Here is a 22,437-nt window from a genome sequence, read left to right as displayed (position 1 = left end):
ATGGGTAAAATGAGAACTCTGTTGGTATGAAAAAGAGACCTCACATTTTTAAAGAGTTATATGTTCTTTTTTCCTATTTTAACACTTAGAAAACATTCATCATGTGTGAGGTTCTTTGCAGGGTTTTGTGATAATACTAATCCTTAAGGAGCTCACAGTCTTGCTTAATAAGCATTTTTCCCCCAGAATAATACCAATAAGAATTTAGTTTTAGAGTTAACTAACAAAATATCAAAAAGGTAACTTGGTTGCTCCAAATTCTTTTGTTCATAACTCCATTAAGGATTTAGGTTTACTTTCTTTGTATTTCCCCCAATAATCCTCTGAAATGACCTTCTTTTGAAAGCATGCTATTCTACTTCAGTTTCTACTTCATAACTTTTCCCCAAAATAAACAAATATTATCTGAATTTAAAATGTGTTGATTGACATAGCAGTGCCATTAACATTGGTTAACAGAGTTAGGGAAATTCAGTGAAGTCGCTCAGCCATGTCTGACTATTTGTGACCCCATGGACTGTAGCCTACTAAGCTCCTCTGTTCATGAGATTTTCTAGGCAATAGTACTGGAGTGGATTGCCATTTCCTTCTCCAGGGGATCTTCCCTACCCAGGGATCAAACCCAGGTCTCTTGCATTGTAGACAGATGCTTTACCGTCTGAGCCACCTGCTTTTCTCAACTTTATGCCATTCTGTTGTTTGATGTGATATCATGTGTATATGTCACTTTTGTGATTTTTTTTAAGGGTATCTAATGGCAATGGCAACCCACTCCAGTACTCTTGCCTGAAAATCCCATGGATGGAGGAGCCTGGTGGGCTGCAGTCTGCTGCTGCTGCTGCTAAGTCGCTTCAGTCATGTCCGACTCTGTGTGACCCCATAGACGGCAGCCCACCAGGCTCCCCTGTCCCTGGGATTCTCCAGGCAAGAACACTGGAGTGGGTTGCCATTTCCTTCTCCAATGCATGAAAGTGAAAAGTCAAAGTGAAGTCGCTCAGAAGTGTCCAACTCCTAGCAACCCGGTGGACTGCAGCCTACCAGGCTCCTCTGTCCATGGGATTTTCCAGGCAAGAGTACTGGAGTGGGATGCCACTGGGGTCGCTAAGAGTCGGACACGACTGAGCGACTTCACTTTCACTTTTCACGCATTGGAGAAGGAAATGGCAGCCCACTCCAGTGTTCTTGCCTGGAGAATCCCAGAGACGGGGGAGCCTGGTGGGCTGCCGTCTATGGGGTCACACAGAGTCGGACATGACTGAAGTGACTTAGTAGCAGCAGTAGCAGCAATGGAGGAAAAACAGAGAATCTGTTGAGGTAGGCACCACCAACCTTAACAACTTTCAGATGTTCTCAGAATCACACCAAATATAGATTCTGGTGACCTCCACGGTCAGCTGTCTTGCCACTGGCTTGGACGGTGGAAGAACAGAATGGGTTTTGAAAATAGTGAGCTCCCTGCATCTTGCAACATAAATTTTGTTACTCGGCACCTTCAACATGATGGTCAGTCTCTGGTTTGTCTGAGCTAGTACTTACTGACTGCTCACTATGTGCACAAACTGCTCTAAGAACTTTATATGCATGACCTCATTTCATGTTGAGTTTCTATGCATGATACATGGTCAAGGTGTTCTGTTTTTGTCTTTGCTGTTTTCCTTTCTCAATCATTTTCCTATTCTCTGTTGTTTATATGTCACTGAATTCACATTTTGTGTCTCAGAACCATTCTTACCAAAAAAGTATGTTGCCAACATAAGCTCAGTACATCTCTGTTTTTTCTCACCACTTTCAATTTTTCAAAGAAAATTATTGTTCCCACTTTTTTTGTCATCATACCTATGTTCTGGTGGTGGAGGTGGTGGTTTAGTCGCCCACTCATGTCTGACTCTTTGTGACCCTACGGATTGCAGCCCACCAGGTTCCTCTGTCCATGGAGTTTTCCAGAGAAAAATATTGGCGTGGGTTGCCATTTCCTTCTCCAGGGGATTTTCCTGACCCAGGGATCAAATCTGCATCTCCTGCATTGACAGGGAAGTCCTTTATCACTGAGTCACCAGGGAAGCCCGATCTATGCCCTTATTGGCACTTAATTTACTATATTAAAATAGATCGGGTTCTTTTCACCAACCCAAAAGAAAATCTCTCCCCCTCTCTGCTTTTTATTCTTTTTTCATCTTGGTTTTAGAGTTTCTCCAAGTTCCTCTCAGCTCTCTCAGTCTCCTAGTATATTCTATCTCAATCTTAGCAAAACAATGTAAAATACAGAGTTCACTGCTTTGTGGTCAAATAACCAGCATATACTTCAGGCTCCTCCTGACAAGCCACACATCCCTGAAGGCTCTCATTCAAGTTCTGACTCGGGACAGAGACTGGAAGCGTCTGCCTTGGAGATGCAGCCAACATGAGACACTTTGTGAGCAACCAGGACCCCAGACCCAGGTCAAGGGCTGCAGATGCAAGGACGTTTCCATCCCCTGGAGATGTATCCCACTGTGTCAGGGAGGGGACTGTTTCATCAAAATGTGAAAGGGGGACACGTGAATAAAGACAAAGTGTGTTGACACCTTCAGCATAAGGGTAGGGTTTCCCACCCATAGCATCTCCCAAGAGGAGAGGTGGATCTCACGCCTTCAACAGAGAGCAATGGAGCCAAGACTCCCAATCTGGGAGCATCCAACTCACTGCAGAGTCCAGCCAGACAGTCTGTATGTCAGGAAGGAAGTGGAACATAAAAACCAAGCAACACAGTCAAGCAAATACGAGCAACGGTCTCCTTGACTATTTCCAGAAGGAAAGTCTAAGACTGTAAGTAAAACAACAGCGTAAGTCTTCTGAATAAAGAATTCCACAAGCCACCATTGCCTAGTTGTAGCAACTCTTGATCCCAGAATCCTGATTAATCCTTTTCTTCACTCAAAATGGAGGAATTACAGAATCAGTACCAGGCATAATATATACTAAGGCTTCCCAGGTGGCTCAGTGGTAAAAGACTCTGCCTGCAAATGCAACCCACTCCAGACACTTCGGACAGTATTCTTGTCTGAAAAATCCCATGGACAGAGGAGGCTGGCAGGCTGCAGTCCATGGGGTCACAAAGGGTTAGACACAATTAAGCATGCACGCATAGTGTATACCAGGCTTAAGAGATTTTAGTAAATAAGACAGTGACCCTCTTCCTGAAGCCTCTCCTCTCATGAGGAACATCAGTCATAAACAGGAAAGGAAGAAAACAGCAATTTCCCATAAATGCTGAAAACACACAGGGTAAAGAAATAGCGGTGGTTAAGTAGGTTTGTCAAGGAAAATGTTTTTATAAAGTTAACATGTGAACAGAAATGGAAATCTGTGGAAGAACAGATTAGCTGAAGATCTGAGAGAAGAGCAACCCATGCTTGGGGATAGAAATGAGCTGAGAATGTTTTTTAAAAACTGCAAGAAGGCACTTGGGGTTGGAGTGCAGAAAGACAGGGAAAGCGGACTGGGAGGAGGGACCGTAGAGAAGCAGGGTGAACCTGGCATGCCCAGAGGCCGTCAGATACCACGGACACAGCTCAGTTAGTATTCTTAACCTTTCCAGGTGGTTCTCAATGTGCGGTCAAGTTTAAGATTCTAGAGCTTTCTTGGCCGAAAAGGATTTTGGTCCAAGTGTGATGGGAAGTCAGAGGAAGTTCTTGTTTTGTTTCTGTTCTTTTAACAGTGGAATGTCATTATCTAGCTTATATTTGTAAACAAACAAAAACCCAAACAAACAAAAATGCTCTTTGCAGCAGGGACAGTAGACTGTAGGAACAGGTCAAAACAGCAAAGCCCGTGTGGACACAGAGGTGCCTGAGGGTGGGGTGCTGCGGCCTAGCTGAGAGAGAGGCACTGGGAAGCAGAGAACTGTTTGCACTTGGATGGTTTTATTAAGACTCAGTAGGATTTGCTGATGATGGATTGGAGATGGACTTGAGGAAAGAAAATCAAGGGTGAATTCGAGGTTTCTAGTCTGAGCAGCTGGGGAAAGATGGTGTCACAGAGTCGGGTTTCAGGGTCTTCTACATGTGGAGCTAGATTAATTCTGAGTCTGAGACCAAACAGCAACAACAAAAAATGTTTCTACCTCATTATGCTCCCAGTGCAATTCCTCAGCTTATGGAGACATAATTGCCACTGTGTTTGCTTCCTCTGCCTGCAGATAAAGATCCTACGGAGCTGTGGTCTCTCTCAGTGATCAAGACTGTTGTATGACAAAGAAGATTTGCACACTGCTCAGGTTTTTTTTGCAGGGAAGGGCTGGAATTTGCTGCAAGTTATGTCAGAGAGATTCTGAACTATTTGTATTACATTTTTTGGATCAGCGCCATTTGGGCTGAGCTGGGAGCTTTGTGATTTTCTTTTTTTTTTTTTCATCATCTCTGTCAATGGCATAATACTGATAGTCGTCTTGAGTAAGTCTCATTGGAGACCAACTCATGGGCCATCTCTACAACTTGGTTTTGCTTTCTTGGTAAGATGGAGGCTTTATTGCAGAGATAAAGTAACATATCAGATGAACGATGAAATAGAATTCCTACACAAAGAGACTTGGAGTGGATGATTTTCTAATGCTAGTTAATCTCCCTTCAGGCAGATGTCTATAGTGAGACAGCTACTTCTTTGGCATACCTTGCTTAAGAGCAACAAAGTCACACTACAGAAATAAGTGCTGAAGTCTACCCAAGAACATATATAAGCGTATAGGTTCCAAACTGGGCACAATGCATTCAATTAATGCTACAGTGGGTAAATAAATTGTAGAACAGTATGTTATGCACCAGTGACAAAGAAAGAACCATGATTCTATGCAATGATGTAAATGAATGTCAAACACATAGTATTGGGGAAAAAACTAGCTGGACATAAAAGATATGAACTATATGGCTTCATTTATATAAAGTTCAAGAACAAGCAAACTATTCTACAGTGATAAAGGTCACATTAGGGCTTATTTTTGGAATGGAATGGAAAACAGCTAAGTACAGCTGTTGGAAAAGTTCTGAATCTTGCTCGATGGGTGGTGGTGCTGTGGAAATATTTCTATATGTAAAAAATCCATCAAGTTATTTAACTAATATTTGTGCATTTACACATACACATGCAAGATATACTTAAATATCTTCACCAGAAATAGCTGTATGGATAGAGTGCACTTTATATACCTCAATAAGAGTAAATAAACTGAAAATAATTATATGGTCATGAGGAACCAAGTTCTTATTAGAAGAAAAGCTATTTATAAAGCCAGGGCCAGGAAGTTCTGGTTCCATGTACATTTTCCTGATAATATCTCATCATAGACATATATGAACCAAATCCAAATGCCTACACAATAATCTTTAGCCCCAGGAGTTATACTCAAGCTATTTAATTTTGATGCATCAGCACTCGTTAATCAGAATGGATACCTGGACTGTTCGGAACGGACAGCAGTTACTATGAGAGAACTGCCTGCCCGAAGCGTCTACTCCGCCTTTCACGAAGATGATAAAAGGATCCGCTAAAAAAGATGGAGCTCCTCCGCAGAAATGCGAACTATCTACAGTCAGTAATATGTAGTGTTACATGACAAACCACAAAGCTTGTATAGTGGGTTCATTTACACGCAGGCTGACTCCACAACACAAAATCTTAGCCACTCGGTTGTGTTTTTGATGCATCATGATACCAGGAATAAGAATCTGGGTCACCCTTAGCCTCGGCTGGCACTTGCTCAAAATGGATTTTTTAAGCATGAATCTAAATCAACAAATATGCATAAAAGCTTTGTGTTTCTAATAGGCTCTGGGTGTGAGCATAGGGTTCTTCAGCTCTGTATTTCCAGCCTTAGTCCTGCATGCCTTCAATTTCTCAAGTGAAAAAGTATTAGTCACTCAGTCATGTCTGACTCTTTTGTGACCCCATGGACTGTAGCCTGCCAGGCTCATCTGTTCACAGGATTTTCAAGGCAAGGATACTGGAGTGGGTTGCCGTTTCCTTCTCCAGGGGATCGTCCAGATTCAGGGATTGAACCCGGTCTGCTACACTGCAGGCAGATTCTTCACCATCTGAGCCACCAGGGAAGGCACTGCACTTCTCTGGGTAGAATGATGGGATATTTAGGCTGTTAAAATCACTCGGATAGGAAGCATCACCTACAACTCTTCCACTGGACAGACTCGGGGTGTCATGACACTTCCTATTTGTCATCATTACACAATCTCTTCCATCCTGGGAATAGATACCATTTAATTACTTCATGCTCAATATCATACATGTCACACCTATATTCACGGAATGAGTTTTTAAGGCCATCTTTTCTGTTCCCAAGACTTCTGAAATTATTACATTTACTTCCTGTCAGATAAATGAGAATGTTTATAGCCAACAGACCAAAGAGGGTAATTTCTATTTTAATATCTAATAACCCTCATTGTCAAGACATGTCTTATGTTTAAATAACCTAATCCTTTAGGCCTCATCTTAACTGGATTTTCTTTCAATTTATCCTCAATAGTTACAGACCTTGAAATGTCACCAAAGCTGTTTAAAGGGGTGAAAGACTTTGGAAGATGGGATGAAATTTATTCCAGTGACCCAGAATAAATTAGTGAAGATATGAGAACATTTAAAAAAAATTTGTTAAGACTGAACAAGTTGTATACATGTAAGATTATAACCTGACAGAACAGAGATCATCATGTTGCAAATCCATATCTTTATATTTAAAAAAAATAAGCAAAATGAGGAACAAAAATCCTTTATGCTCCTCAGAGCCTTAGTTAACCAGTAGTGGTGGTCTCAAAACTAACAGTGGCCTAGAAAATGTGGCTAGTTCTGATAACAGTATTATGATAATTGTTGTTGTTTAGTCACTAAGTAATACCCAACTCTCTGTAACCCCATGGACTGTAGTCCCCAGGCTCCTCTGTCCATGGGATTTTCCCGGCAAGAATACTGGAGTGGCTAGACATTTTCTTTTCCAGGGGATCTTCCCAACCCCGGCATCAAATCTATGTCTCCTGCTTTGCAGGCAGACTTTTCTACCAGTGAGCCACCTGGGAAGCCCAATTATGATGCTTATAAGATTAGTAAAACATATACTGTCACTTCTAAGTTTAATGAATGCTCCCTGAAACTTATTATTGGTAGTAAGGTCAAATAACTATTTAAGATAATTTAATATTGCTCTCAAAGAAAATTTTCTGTTGTGATTTTTCCAAAAAACTAAATCTGATGAAATGACGGCCTGTATTTTGTATTAAAAATTTCTAGTTTAAAATCTTTACTTCATAAGAGATTATGTCTTTTCTTAGGTTATAATCTTGGTGATTACAATCTTTCCTGGGAAGAATAAGTGTTTTTACTTAACCTAAATGACAAACTTGGCTAGAGGTTTCTAACTCATGAATAACTTCAGTTCAGTTCAGTTCATTTCAGTCACTCAGTCGTGTCCGACTCTTTGCAACCCCATGAATCACAGCACGCCAGGCCTCCCTGTCCATCACCATCTCCCGGAGTTCACCCAAACTCATGCCCATCGAGTCGGTGATGGTATTCAGCCATCTCATCCTCTGTCATCCCCTTCTCCTCCTGCCCCCAATCCCTCCCAGCATCAGTCTTTTCCAATGAATCACCTCTTCCCATGAGGAGGTCAAAGTATTGGAGTTTCAGCTTCAGCATCAGTCCTTCCAATGAAAATTCAGGACTGATTTCCTTTAGAATGGACTGGTTGGATCTCCTTGCAGTCCAAGGGACTCTCAAGGGTCTTCTCCAACACCACAGTTCAAACGCATCAATTCTTCAGTGCTCAGCTTTCTTCACAGTCCAACTCTCACATCAATACATGACCACAGGAAAAACCATAGCCTTGACTAGACAGAACTTTGTTGGCAAAGTAATGTCTCTGCTTTTTAATATGCTGTCTATGTCAGTCATAACTTTCCTTCCAAGGACTAAGCATCTTTTAATTTCATGGCTGCAGTCACCATCTGCAGTGATTTGGGGCCCAAAAATATAAAGTCTGACACTGTTTCCACTGTTTCCCCATCTATTTCCCATGAAGTTATGGGACCAGATGCCATGATCATAGTTTTCTGAATATTGAGCTTTAAGCCAACTTTTTCACTCTCCTCTTTCACTTTCATCAAGAGACTTTTTAGTTCCTCTTCACTTTCTGCCACAAGAGTGGTATCATCTGCATATTTGAGGTTATTGATATTTCTCCCAGCAATCTTGATTCCAGCTTGTGCTTCTTCCAGCCCAGTGTTTTTCATAATGTACTCTGCATATGAGTTAAATAAGCAGGGTGACAATATACAGCCTTGACATACTCCTTTTCCTATCTGGAACCAGTCTGTTGTTCCATGTCCAGTTCTAACTGTTGCTTCCTGACCTGCATATAGGTTTCTCAAGAGGCAGGTCAGGTGGTCTGGTATTCCCATCTCTTTCAGAATCTTCCACAGTTTATTGTGATCCACACAGTCAAAGGCTTTGGCATAGTCAATAAAGCAAAAATAGATGTTTTTCTGGAACTCTCTTCCTTTTTCCATGATCCAGCAGATGTTGGCAATTTGATCTCTGGTTCCTCTGCCTTTTCTAATACCAGCTTGAACATCTGGAAGTTCATGGTTCACGTATTGCTGAAGCCTGGCTTGGAGAATTTTGAGCGTTACTTTACTAGCGTGTGAGATGAATGCAATTTTGCAGTAGTTTGAGCATTCTTTGGCATTGCCTTTCTTTGGGATTGGAATGAAAACTGACCTTTTCCAGTCCTGTGGCCACTGCTGAGTTTTCCAAATTTGTTGGCATCTTGAGTGCAACACTTTCACAGCATCATCTTTCAGGATTTGAAATAGCTCAACTGGAATTCCATCACCTCCACTAGCTTTGTTCATAGTGATGCTAAGGCCCACTTGACTTCACATTCCAGGATGTCTGGCTCTAGGGGAGTGGTCACACCATCATGATTATGTTGGTCATGAAGATCTTTTTTGTACAGTTCTTCTGTGTATTCTTGCCACCTCTTCTTAGTATCTTCTGCTTCTGTTAGGTTCATACCATTTCTGTCCTTTACCGAGCCCATCTTTGCATGAAATGTTCCCTTGGTATTTCTAATTTTCTTGAAAAGATCTCTAGTCTTTCCCATTCTATTGTTTTCCTTATTTCTTTGCATTGATTGCTGAGGAAGGCTTTCTTATCTCTTCTTGCTATTCTTTGGAACTCATAGTTTGGTAATAATACTGTTATTCTTACATTTTCCCAATAACTATGCAGTAAACTTTACTTTCTATTTATACATATCACAGCCATTTTAATACTGTTCATGGGGCTCTCGAGGCAAGAATACTGGAGTGGGTTGCCATTTCCTCCTCCAGTGGACCATATTTTGTCAGAATTCTTCTCTATGACCCAACTGTTTCAAGTAGCCCTGAACAGTATGTCTCATAGCTTCACTCAGTTACAAAAGCCCCTTTGCCCCAACAAGGCTGTGTCCTGATACTGGGAAAGATTAAAAGCAAATGAGAAGATGGTGGCAGAGGATGAGATGGTTGGATGGCATCACCAACTCAATGCACATGAATTTAAGCAAACTCTGGGAGATAGTGAAGGACAGGGGAGCCTGGCACACTACAGTCTATGTGGTCAGAAAGAGTCAGACACAACTTAGCAACTGAACAACAATAATCACAACCTTTATAATCAAGTTAGGGAGCTGGTAAAGAAATATGGCACTACCCTTGGTCAACCTCCCAGTTTCCCCTTCAGTCAGTCATTCCCATCAGGAAGCTTCTTACCCTTATTCATCAGCAGGCCAACAGAATGAAAAACCACAATCACAGAAAACTAATCAAACTGATAACATGGATGACAGCCTTGTCTAACTCAATGAAACTATGAGCCAAGCCATGGCCCTTGGGTAGGGCCACCCAAGACAAATGGGTCATGGTGGAGAGTTCTGACAAAATGTGGTCCACTGGGAAAGGGAATGGCAAATCACTTCAGCATTCTTGCCTTGAGAACCCCATGAACAGTATGAAAAGGCAAAAATATAGGACACTGAAAGATGAACTCCCCAGGTCAGTAGGTACCCAATATGCTACTGGAGATCAGTGGAGAAATAACCCCAGGAAGAATGAAGAGACAGATTCAAAGCAAAAACAACACCCAGTTGTGGGTGTGACTGGTAACGGAAGTAAAGTCCAATGCTGTAAAGAACAATATTGCACAGGAACCTGAAATGTCAGGTCCATAAATCAAGGCAAATTGGAAGTGGTCAAACAGAAGATGGCAAGAGTGAACGTCGACATTTTAGGAATCAGTGAACTAAAATGGACTGGAATGGGTGAATTTAACTCAGATGATCATTATATCTACTACTGTGGGCAAGAATTCTTTAGAAGAAATGGAGTAGCCCTCACAGTCAACAAAAGAGTCCAAAATGTGATACTTGGATGCAATCTCAAAAATGACAGAATTATCTCTGTTCGTTTCCAAGGCAAACCATTCAGTATTACAACAATCCAAGTCTATGCCCTGACCAATAATGCTGAAGAAGCTGAAGTTGAACAGTTCTATGAAGACCTACAAAACCTTCTAGAACTAACACCCAAAAAATATATCCTTTTCATTATATGGGACTGGAACGCAAAAGTAGGAAGTCAAGAAATACCTGGAGTAACAAGCAAATTTGGCCTTGGAGTACAAAATGAAGCAGGTCAAATGCTAACAGACTTTTGCCAAGAGAACGCACTGGTCATAGCAAACACCCTCTTCCAACAACACAAGAAAAGACTCTACACATGGATATCACCAGATGATCAATACTGAAATCAGACTGATTATATTCTCTGCAGCCAAAGATGCAGAAGCTCTATACGTTCAGTAAAAACAAGACTTGGAGCTGACTGTGGCTCAGATAATGAACTCCTTATTGCTAAATTCAGACTTAATATGAAGAAAGTAGAGAAAATCACTAGACCATTGTGGTATGACCTATATCAAATTCCTTATGATTATACAGTGGAAGTGACAAGTAGATTCAAGGGATTAGATCTGATAGAGTGCCTGAAGAACTATGGATGGAGGTTCATGACATTGTATAGGAGGCAGTGATCAAGACCATTCCCAAGGAAAGAACTGCAGAAAGGCAAAATGGTTGTCTGAGGAGGCCTTACAAATAGCTGAGAAAAGAAGAGAAGCAAAAGGCAAAGGAAAAAAGGAAAAATATACCCATTTGAATGCAGAGCTCCAAAGAAGAATAAGGAGAGATAAGAAAGGCTTCCTAAGTGATCAATGAAAAGAAATAGAGGAAAACAATAGAATGGGAAAGGCTAGAGATTTCTTCAAGAAAATTAGAGATACTAAGGGAAGAATTCATGCAAAGATGGGCACAATTAAGGACAGAAATGATATGGACCTAACAGAAGCAGAAGATATTAAGAAGAGGTGGCAAGTATACACAGAAGAACTATACAAAAAAACTTTTCACGACCCAGATAACAATGATGGTGTAATCACTCACCTAGAGCCAGACATCCTGGAATGTGAAGTCAAGTGGGCCTTAGGAAGCATCACTAGAAACAAAGCTAGTGGAGGTGATGGAATTCCAGTTGAGCTATTTCAAATCCTAAAAGATGATGCTGTGAAAATGCTGCACTCAAGATGCCAGCAAATTTGGAAAACTCAGCAGCGGCCACAGGACTGGAAACCGTCAGTTTTCAATCCAATCCCAAAGAAAGGCAATGCCAAAGAATGCTCAAACTACCGCACAATTGCACTCATCTCACACGCTAGTAAAGTAATGCTCAAATTTCTCCAAGCCAGCCTTTAATAGTATGTGAATTGTGAAGTTGTAGATGTTCAAGCTGAATTTAGAAAAGGCAGAGGAACCAGAGATCAAATTACCAACATCTGTTGGATTATCAAAAAAAACACGAGAGTTCCAGAAAAACATCTACTTCTGCTTTATTGACTACGCTAAACCTTTGACTGTGTGGATCACAACAAACTATGGAAAATTTTGAAAGAGATGGGAATACCAGACCACCTGACCTGCTTCCTGTGAAATCTGTTTCAGGTCAAGAAGCAACAGTTAGAACTGGACATGGAACAACAGACTGGTTCCAAATCGGGAAAGGAGTACATCAAGGCTGTACATTGTCACCCTGTTTATTTAACTTATATGCAAAGTACATCATGGAAAACATCAGGCTGGAGGAAGCACAAGCTGGAATCAAGATTGCTGGGAGAAATATCAATAACCTCAGATATGCAGATGACACCACCCTTATGGCAGAAAGTGAAGAACTAAAGAGCCTCTTGATGAAAGTGAAAGAAGAGAGTGAAAAAGTTGGCTTAAAACACAACATTTAGAAAACTAAGATCATGGCATCTAGTCCCATCACTTCATGTCAAATAGATGAGGAAACAATGGAAACAGACTTTACTTTGGGTGGGGGGGGGGAGCTCTAAAATCACTGCAAATGGTGACTGCAGCCATGAAATTAAAAGAAGCTTGCTCCTTGGAAGAAAAGCTATGACAAACCTAGACAGCATATTAAAAAGCAGAGTCATTACTTTGCCAACAAAAGTCTGTCTAGTCAAAGCTATGGTTTTTTTCAGTAGTCATGCATGGATGTGAGAGTTGGAATATAAAGAAAGTTGAGCATGATGCTTTTGAACTGTGCTGCTGGAGAAGACTCTTGAGAGTCCCTTGGACTGCAAGGAGATCCAACCAGTCCATTCTAAAGGAAATCAGTCCTGAATTTTCATTGGAAGGACTGATGCTGAAGCTGAAATTCCAATACTTAGGCCACCTGATGCAAAGAACTGACTCCTTGGAATAGTCCTGTTGCTGGGAAAGATTGAAAGCAGGAGGAGCGGGGACGACAGAAGATGAGATGGTTTGATGGCATCACCATCTTGATGGACATGAGTTTGAGTCAGCTCTGGGTGTTGGTGATGGACAGGGAAGCCTGGCGTGCTGCAGTTCATGGGGTCACAGAGTCAGACATGACTGAGACTGAACTGAACTGAACTTGGTCAAGTTCAACAGATTCATTCATAGAGGTATAAGGAATTTTAGTAATCCAGTAACATATGTGCATGAGTCATCATGAGCAGAACCAAGTTAGTCCCTATGACTTCAGTTTTTTTCAAATCATCTTGGAAAGGTTTATTCAAGTCTAATCCAGGCCTGTCTTTCTGTGAGCAAAATCCATTTTCTTTTATCCTGTCTTCAGGGTATATAAAGATGTGGAGGCTGTCCTTCTTTATTCAGGAATTAGTTTTAATGTATTTGAGTTTCATTTAGGTAACCTTCCTCTAATCAAAGCCACTTCTGTACTCTGAATTCCATTGCCCATGTTCATAGCTAAGTGATCCTGTTATCTTTTTCTTCCAAATTGCTCTCCTCAAATTATTTGCAAAATGTAACAGGCTTTGATTTGAAAGCAACTAGAGAATTAATTATTTTAGCAAATTTAACATATTCTAAACAAACATTTCTTTGGTTGGTTGATTGAGAGGAAAAGAGTGCACATGTGTATGTGTTATGTGTGTTTGTACATTCTGAGTCCTGGTTGTTTACATGATCACAATCAGATATTATTATATAAAGTGCCCTAACACAAGGTAATACTTTAGAGGCAGTATCATTTACCATAAAAGAATGTGGTTTCTGTAGTCACATATTATGAATTTGGATTCTGGCTTTACCTTTTACAAGCTTCAAGGATTTGGACACGTTTTTTAATGTCTCTGGTTAAACTCAGAACTTACCTATACAGTGTTTGGATAATAATAGTGTTGAGAAGATTCAATAAATTAGCACATGAAGTATTTATAACAGTGCTAGGCTAAAAGGAAGTGTATAACAAATGGTAGCTGCTGATCATCACGGTCATTTTTGCATACATAAAGTAACATATCAATATATTTGTGCACCATCGTTATCACAGCTCCTAGTCATTTCCTAATTGGAAACCATTCCCAGTGGCACTAGTGCTGAAGAATCCACCTGGAAATGTAGGAGATGTAAGAGGCTTGGGTTCAATCCCTGGGTTGGGAAGATCCCCTGGAGGAGGCCATGACAACCCACTCCAGTATTCTTGCCTGGAGAATCCCTTGGACAGAGGAAACTGGTAGGCTACACAGTCTATAGGGTAGCAAAGAGTCGGACACAGCTGAGCAACTTAGCGTGCACACACAGGAAACACTGCAAACACCACAAATCCCTTCTTTGGTAGAAGGTCTGACTTTACAACCTGTCCCTTCATAGTAATATCAGATTTACTTTGGTAATTTTACCAATCCCTTTGTTTCACAATATAACACAGGGATTATATAAATATCCATTATTATTGCAAGTATTTTTAAAATTCACTGATTAGGAGATGCCTACCCATCTCTCATTTTCAAAAGAAATAATTTCAAAAGAAATAAGGTAAAGAGCCAAAGTTACTGCAAGTGAGTTTCCCTTACACTCTTCCCACCTGTCTGTCATCTTGTTGTAAAGAAAGAATGCTTGCTACCATGGATGGGCAGTCTGGTGACTTCGATAAAATCAATTTTCTAAGTCAAATAATGGAACTTCTAACATCAAATAGCAGTAATTTTCAGTTTTTTGCTTGTCTACACTTTGAGGTACAAAAGCATGTAATAAAACTTTTAAGGTATTTAAAACAAAAAGAACAAAAAGTGAATTAGTCTAAAATTTAACAACAGTCCGAAGTTTAAATCTGAAAATAAGAGGTGCAGTGCATGTTTCAAATCTTCGTAAATTTAAAAATTTTGTTAACGTCATTTGTTTTTCCTTGCTGTCTCATAGTTTTGTCTCGTGATTTCTATGACCTCAAGGCCTGCCCCTTCGTGCTCTGTGGAGTTACTCCAACTATGACTATAAGCTCCAGTCAGTCCTGGGATTCGGGTGTAGGATATGGGCACCTATAAAGTGTAAGGGTTGGACTTCTCTATTTTGTATTCAAAGTATTAGTGGGGTTCTAAAATATATATTTTGAAGAAATTACAATGCATATGTAACCCTGATATCAACTCTAAAAATCTTCTCTGTTTAAATTCTCTTTCAAACATATGCAAAGAGACTATAAATTGTCATAATACACTCACTGGTTTATTTTAGACCACTCAGAAGCTGAGAAACAAGCCCTGAACTTAAACCCATAGTAATAAAAGTGAAAGTGTTCCTTAAGAATTTCTTCATTTAGAACTGTAAAGAAAACAAACCACCCAACTTGAATATACTCTGTGGTGGTAAATTCTCTGTGTCACCTTGACTGGCCTCAAGGATGCCCAGATGCTGGTAAAACATTACTTCTGAGCCTATTGTCCTGGTGTCTCTGGAAGAGACCGGCATTTGATTCAGGAGACCCTCACCTATGCGGGTGGTACTATCCCATCCCTTGAAGGCCCAGGTGGAACACAAAGGCAGGGGAACAGCAAATTCTCTCTCTCCTTCAGCTGGGATGCCCAATTTCTCCTGCCTCTGACCTCAGTCCTGGCTTTCAGACCTTCAGATTTAGACTGAATTACACCACTGGACTGTCTCATTCTCCAGCTTTCAGACAAGAGACTGTGGGACTTCTCAGCCCCCACAGCCTCATGAGACAATTCCTCTAATAAATCTCCTCTTATATCTACCTATTTATATGGATGCTATCGACTCTGCTTCTCTGAGGAACCCTGATACATATGCATTGGAAGTTTGCATTACTGTGCTTATCTGTGTTTTGGTTACTCATATAATCCCCACACAAGAGTTTCTCTAAACACTCCAAAAAGATAATAAAGTGTCTTTACTGAATACTTTCTCTGCACATATATTCACTTTTTGTGTGTTTAAATTAGCAATTGCAGCTCCGAAAAGAAGGTTCCATCTAGGGATAAATGGTTAGCTTTTCCAATCAGAAATCACAGAGCAAAGTAAATTTAATTTTAAGGAAAAAGAAAACTATTTTATTTCAAGCTCACTGCATTTGACAGCTAACATACACTAATATATAGCATAACTCTATTCTCAGTAATTAATATATCCTAGGGCTGTTTGCTTAAGCTAAAATTCTCTTTAGAGCATCACTAAGTGAAACATTGTAATAAGTTATAAGAAAAGTCGGCTCCTTTGAAGACGCTAAAACATAATAAAGATTAAGTCCATAGTTCCATATCCTTATAAAACAGGAAGGAAGGGTGCAGGGCACAACCTTTGAAAGAATGACACAGCCTGAGGACCGGACATAAACTGATTGGAACCAAACAGATCCATGTTGACTACCACTAGAACTTGAGCCTCAGCCTTCTCTCCTAACACATCAGCACACTAAATGACACACCCACGGTCGCCAGGACAGTTCCAAGGCCAAAAAGTGGGCTGTGGCCCAATTCCGGGAAACCCCCACCACTTCCCCAAAATAGCTGGACTACTCCTCCACACATCAGCCTAGGAAATGATCGATCCCTATAAAAACTGACCATCTCGTACCCTGGGGTCGCTCTCACCTCCTCAGATGGTCCACACTCTGTCTCATAGTGTGTTTCTAAATAAAAATCCACTTCTAACCTATCGCTTTGTCTCTCACTGAATTTTTTCTGCAGTGAGACATCAAGCGCTTGAGCCTCACTAAGTCCTAAGACCAGGTGTGTGATCTCAGTGAAAAGACGGTGGGTTCAAGTCCAAATCTGAGGTGCATGGTTTCAGTAACGCAACAGAAATTACCGAAAATGCTGAAATGTTAAGTCTAATTTTTCAAGGTCTTTTTCTCCCCGAGGACACCATGATTAGTCATACGTATAAAAACTTAAGGTAGCATTTTCAGATCCTTCCCTTGAAAACATTTGGTATCGAGGGAGAGGCGAGTCTGCTGTCTCACATACCTGCGGACAGAATGATTCTGGAAATCAGGCTAATTATCGCCTTTGCTGTTTGAGCCTTTGTGGAGCACCTGACTGTTCCTCTCAGAGAGATGAGGGAAGCCAGGCAGCTATACTGCAGGTTGCCCCTGTACACAAATAATCTGCAGAAGGACCGAAAAGCTTCATTCTCTTTAACTGCTTTGTTTCACACAAAGACAGCAAAATGACCAAATGATTCTCTGGTTTTATTTTGGCAAATGCTGTCATTGAAAGTATAGAACCAATCAATGACACCTCTGGTATAAATTTATTTCTGAGGAATGTCCCTGAGGAGTGATTTCTGAGGAATAATATGCAGCCTTCAATTGACTGTATCACAGCTGGATATGGAGTGAAATGCCCGGCTGGAATTTAACCACCCAGAACCAGGCGCCAGATGGCTCATCGGTACCTCAACCCCGCAGCTGGGCCCTGATGTGCACAGCTGGTCTTCACGTTGGAATGACAGCGTTTAAATGGTAGCATTATGTAACGCAGAACAATGTGTTTGGGTGGCTCAGGTCTTGGAAACGAGATGGCACAGTTGCTCTTGGAAGTAAACACACGGCCTCGGTGGCCGATTCCCACATTCGTCCTATTTATGCTGATGGTCTTGGCTGTGGATAAGAGTTACTGCCACCTGGAACCTGCCCAGTGCCATTTGCATCATGCTTTATCTGCCGTCATAACTCTCCTGGGCACACACCATGATAGATTTTCTTTACCATAAAAATAAGTGCAACATAGTTTCCGTTTTGAAGCTGGAGACTTTTAAGATTTTGCGATAATTAATAGATATTGCATTCTGCCAAGATGGTGGCATTCAGAAGTACTCAGGAGAAAGCAGCTATTATAGAAATTCTTCGACAGTTTGGGGATGTTATTCTTCATTTCCCAATACAGTCACAAATACCACCCGATCAAAAAACATAACAAAATTTATACAAAAATTCAGCACTTAAAAAAAAAAAACTATGAAAGGCAACTCTCAAAGAAAATATATTTGGATACATTTCAGGTTCGAATGAAAAATTTGACATACTTCAAACAAGAGATGGATGAACGAATGTACAGGGTTTTGGCTAATAAAATATATAGTGGAGAGTTTTCTATTTTCACGCTTTTTACAGAGGTTCCCTATGCTGCTGCTCAGACTTTGATGAATGTGCACATTACCCCCAAGGACTCAAAGGAAACTCACCCTTAATATATGTCCAAAGTCATCATGGATATAAGGGGAAAAACATTATGTTTAGTACTGAGGAGACCTAGATATAGCATCTCGCTGCTACTGTTGGTAACAATGACTTTGGTTGTGTCAATGACTTGCTAAAAATTCCCATCCCTCCACCTGCACAATGGGAGCCACAGATGAGCTAATGTGCATGGGACTATGTCTGTAAATCACTGTGAAAAATGGAAGGCGGAAGGAGACGTGACCAACGCGGCTGTATCTCCCCAGGGGATTCCACCCTCAGGAGGCCTTTCCTGAGCCAGGGTTATGAGTAAACTGCAAGACAGAATACAGGAGGGACAAACCGAGGTCTGATGAGCACTTTCAGAAAAAACCAAGGTCGAGTCGGAGGACAGCACTTCACCACCAAGCAGATGGTCTTCATCCCACGAGACCCAGAACCAGCCAGCTTCCCTGGGTCAGGAACACAGAGCGCAGGGCAGGGTGGCGAGCCCGTCCCTGCGGGGAGCTTCGGCTTCAGACGTCACGGTGAGTCCGCTCAGTGTCATCTTCCCTGACTTATCACACAGAGCCCAGACTGGAAAGGCCAAGGGCTCACTACCAGCCTGAACAGGAGAAGGAGTCGAACGAAACAGGAGAGAGCCTGGGCCTGCCTTTCCGAGCGGACTCCCCTCTTCGAGAAAAGGCGCTACAGTCAGCAGGCGAGTCCTGCGATGACTCGCCGGAGGAAGCACCTCCCTCAAGCCTGGTGAGCGCTCTAGTGAGCACCTGCTGAGGCCACTGCAAGAAACACAGACTCTGCCCTCCTAAGACGCAGAAACCTGTCAGAGCAGGACACTACTGAAATCATCGCCAAGCTCACTCCATTCCCAAAGCCGAAAATTTACTCTTTGTCCCATGTCTCGTCCTGGGTTGTGTCTACTCACGTCCCGAGTTGTCTCCGACACCTGGGCCTCTTACACCCCGCGTCCTAGCCATCAGGGAGTCTACAGGCCTTTCCTTTAAAACCCAGCTAGAGGGGCTCTGTGATGGCGGCCCTCGGCAGGGAGCTGAGGTGCTCGGCAATGGCCGGGAGTGAGCGATGACCCGGCTTCCGGGCGTGGTGCACAGAGTGGCCTTGGCCACTGTGGGCTGCAATAGCCCGAGCTGCCGCAGTCTTGCCATGTTCTATGCCGTGAGGAGGGGCCGCAAGACCGGGGTCTTCCGCACGTGAGATGAATGCAGAGCGCAGGTGGACCAGTTTCCTGCAGCCAGATTTAAGAAGTTTGCCACAGAGGAGGAAGCCTGGGCCTTTGTCAGCAGGGCTGCAAGCCCCAGTCATTCAGAAGGGCAAAAAACTAAACACGTAGAAGAACCACAAGTGAAAGCAAGCATGCGACTCCGCGAGCCCTTGGATGAGGGTGAAAATGCAGAGCTGTGTGCAAAGCACGTGAGACAGAGCACAGAGCCACCACCTCCAGTTAGCAAAGGCACCTTTTCTTACATAGGGGACTCTGGTCGTCTACACTGACGGCTGCTGCTCCAGTAACCGGCGCAAGAGGGCTCGCGCAGGAATCAGCGTGTACTGGGGACCAGGCCATCCCTTAAATGTAGGAATTAGACTTCCTGGGCAACAAACAAACCAAAGGGTGGAGATTCATGCAGCCTGCAAAGCCATCGAGCAAGCTAAGGCTCAGGACATCACTAAGCTGGTTCTCTACACGGACAGCATGTTTACCATCAATGGCATCACCACCTGGGTGAAGGGCCGGAAGCAGAATGGCTGGAGGACCAGCACCGGGAGGAGGTGACCAATAAGGAGGACTTCGCGGAGCTGGAGCGGCTGGCGCGGGGCATGGACATTCAGTGGATGCATGTTCCTGGCCATTTGGGATTTAGAGGCAACGAAGAAGGGGACAGCCTAGCGAGAGAAGGTGTGAAGCAGCCCGCAGACTGAGCAGTTGGCAGGATGGAGGCAGGACTCTCAGGTGGACCAGTGCCTTCGCGGGGTTGGAGGAAGGTGCGCCCCCTACCCCTACCCAGGACCCATGCTTAGCCGGGGGGACGTGGCTGCACCCGCTGGGCACAAGGCGGGGCACCTGCCCCTGACAGTCCCGGCTGCATGCCCACCAGATAGCTGCAGTCACCGGCGTCTGAAGACTGTGGTTGTAAATGAATGCTGTAAAAGTGTCTGGTTATTTTTGTTAAAAGCACCTTGAAAATTAAAAACTTTTAACATTTAAAAAAAAAAAAAAAAAACCCAGCTAGAATCTCGCCATCTCTCCTCACCGGCACCAGAAGCATCCACGGCAGGCAGCCCCCCTCCTGCCACCTCACCTTCCTCCCGGGCTCCCACTGCTCCCTAATATACTACCTATGTCAGAGGTTTAGATCAGCTCCATCAGGTAGGAATTTCTCTGATTTGGTCACCGCTGTATCTATACCACATAAAAATATCCCTGACACGTAATGAGCAACCAATAAACTCCTTTTGAAAAGAAGAAAGGGAAGAAGGAGAGGAGAGGACCAGGAGAGAAGACGGGAGGGCAGGAAGGTGGAGGAGAAAGGGCTAGAGAGAGAGGAGGTAAGGGATGAAGAAAAAGCAAAATGGCTCCTGCGGTTTTTAAGGCAAAGTCCAGCCCACAAGGCAAGACTCCTCCTCCTCAATTTGAGGACAGACTCTGAAGCCTAGGACACAGCAGTCCTCATAGGTAAAGAGGGCTGTTGCTGTTTATCACAGCCGCCTCACTCTCCAGCTCTCTATTCACCCGGGCTATTGACTCTTCATTAAACACACATACACACACACACCATTCAGTCTGGATGTTGCCACTATGAGCAAAACCAACAAATTTCCCATCAACCAAGTACAGGATGATTATCACTTTTTACATTATAAGTCAGGTCACTTAAAATGATACTGGAGAAAAGCAAAGACGGTAATTATTTAGGATTCGGCAACATCAGGCAACTTGATGTCAAATGGGGATATGCCTTCCTGCTCCACCATCTGTTCTGTTCAATTACTGCCCACCTTTATGAATACTTGAAATAATGAATCTTCTGAAATCCCTCACCAGTTTCTAGTCACCATTTCAAACTCACTATAATCTTGGCAGGCAATTTTTATGACTCCCAGAGAAGATCAAGATTATCAGGTACAAAGTCCCCTGTTTTCCTTTAATCTCTTATTCTCAAAAATAATCATCTTATCATCTTTCTATTGCAGAGGGAGAATGGCCCTGTTCCTTTCAACCTGAGCACCAAGGTCATCATTCTGATTTTGAATCAGGTTCTTCTCATCCCTGAGATCTAAATAACAGGGGCTCAGACTCCAAATTTATACTCTGATGAAGTCCAAAAATCTTTCAAAAAGACTTCAGAAACTTACAAAAGTCTTGAGTTCTCAAGGTCCCCTCAGTATCTGACCTCTTTCTGTATATGTTCTTGCTATTGTGTATTACACTGACACAAAAGTGACATCCAGACTCTTCCTTAAAAAGAAGGAAAGAGAAAATGTTGTGAGTATGGAATGAAGGTTTTTACTGAAAAGGCCAAGTGACACCATTCTGACCAACGAGAATGAAGTGGTTTCTGCTGGGTGCATCTGAGAATGCTTTTGCCTTCCTGATACAAAGGCAAAGACAGTGTGGCTAATACCAGATCCTTCTTCCACCCCATTGTTTGAATGCAGATGCAATATGTGGAGCAACAGTAGCTCTCTTGTGACTATAAGACAAGTAAAGTGAAAGTGAAGTCGTCTCAGTCGTGTCCGACTCTGCGACCCCATGGACTGTAGCTTGCCAGGCTCCTCTGCCCATGGGATTTTCCAGGCAAGAGTACTAGAGTGGGTTGCCATTACCTTTTCCAGAGGATCTTTCCCACCCAAAAATCGAATCCAGGTCTCCCACATTATAAGCAGACGGTTTACCATTTTCCAGCTACTGAGCCAAGGCCAGCACCTTTTTACTTCTTGTTTTGTGCAACAAAGTAAATTCCTTTTTGCTTTATAACTTCACTGAGTTTTCTGTTATTTGATACTGAGAGCACTTAAAGCAAATACAAAATTTCAAAATCACAGTCATCATAATCCTAAACCTGTGAAATTCAAACAGTTTAAATATGTGTGGCCTAAATGTTTACTGTTAAGGCTGCCTGGTAATTAGGGCACCTAAACTACTGAATGCCATCAGGGCCTTGGGATGTAATTAAAATTATCCAGTTCACAGCTCCCTAAGATGGTGTGGAAAGAGATGAGAAAATGATAAAGATGGTAGGTGGGTAGAAAAGCCCCTTCCTCAGAATGAGAACTCATTTCCTCTAGCCACCTGACTCTCTGAATCTGCCCTGAATTTGGA

At 42.4% G+C, this 22,437-nt stretch overlaps 1 pseudogene; it reads left to right on the top strand.

Annotated features, from left to right (window-relative positions):
- Positions 1 to 19,181: 19,181 nt before the first annotated feature.
- On the top strand, positions 19,182 to 20,036 carry LOC128068343 (ribonuclease H1-like; annotated as a pseudogene).
- Positions 20,037 to 22,437: the final 2,401 nt, after the last annotated feature.

The sequence above is a fragment of the Budorcas taxicolor genome, chromosome 24 (assembly GCF_023091745.1).
Source record: "Budorcas taxicolor isolate Tak-1 chromosome 24, Takin1.1, whole genome shotgun sequence".
NCBI classification, from domain to species: Eukaryota; Metazoa; Chordata; class Mammalia; order Artiodactyla; family Bovidae; genus Budorcas; species Budorcas taxicolor.
Note: the sequence above shows the minus strand (reverse complement) of the source record. Positions and strands in the feature narration are given on the sequence as shown.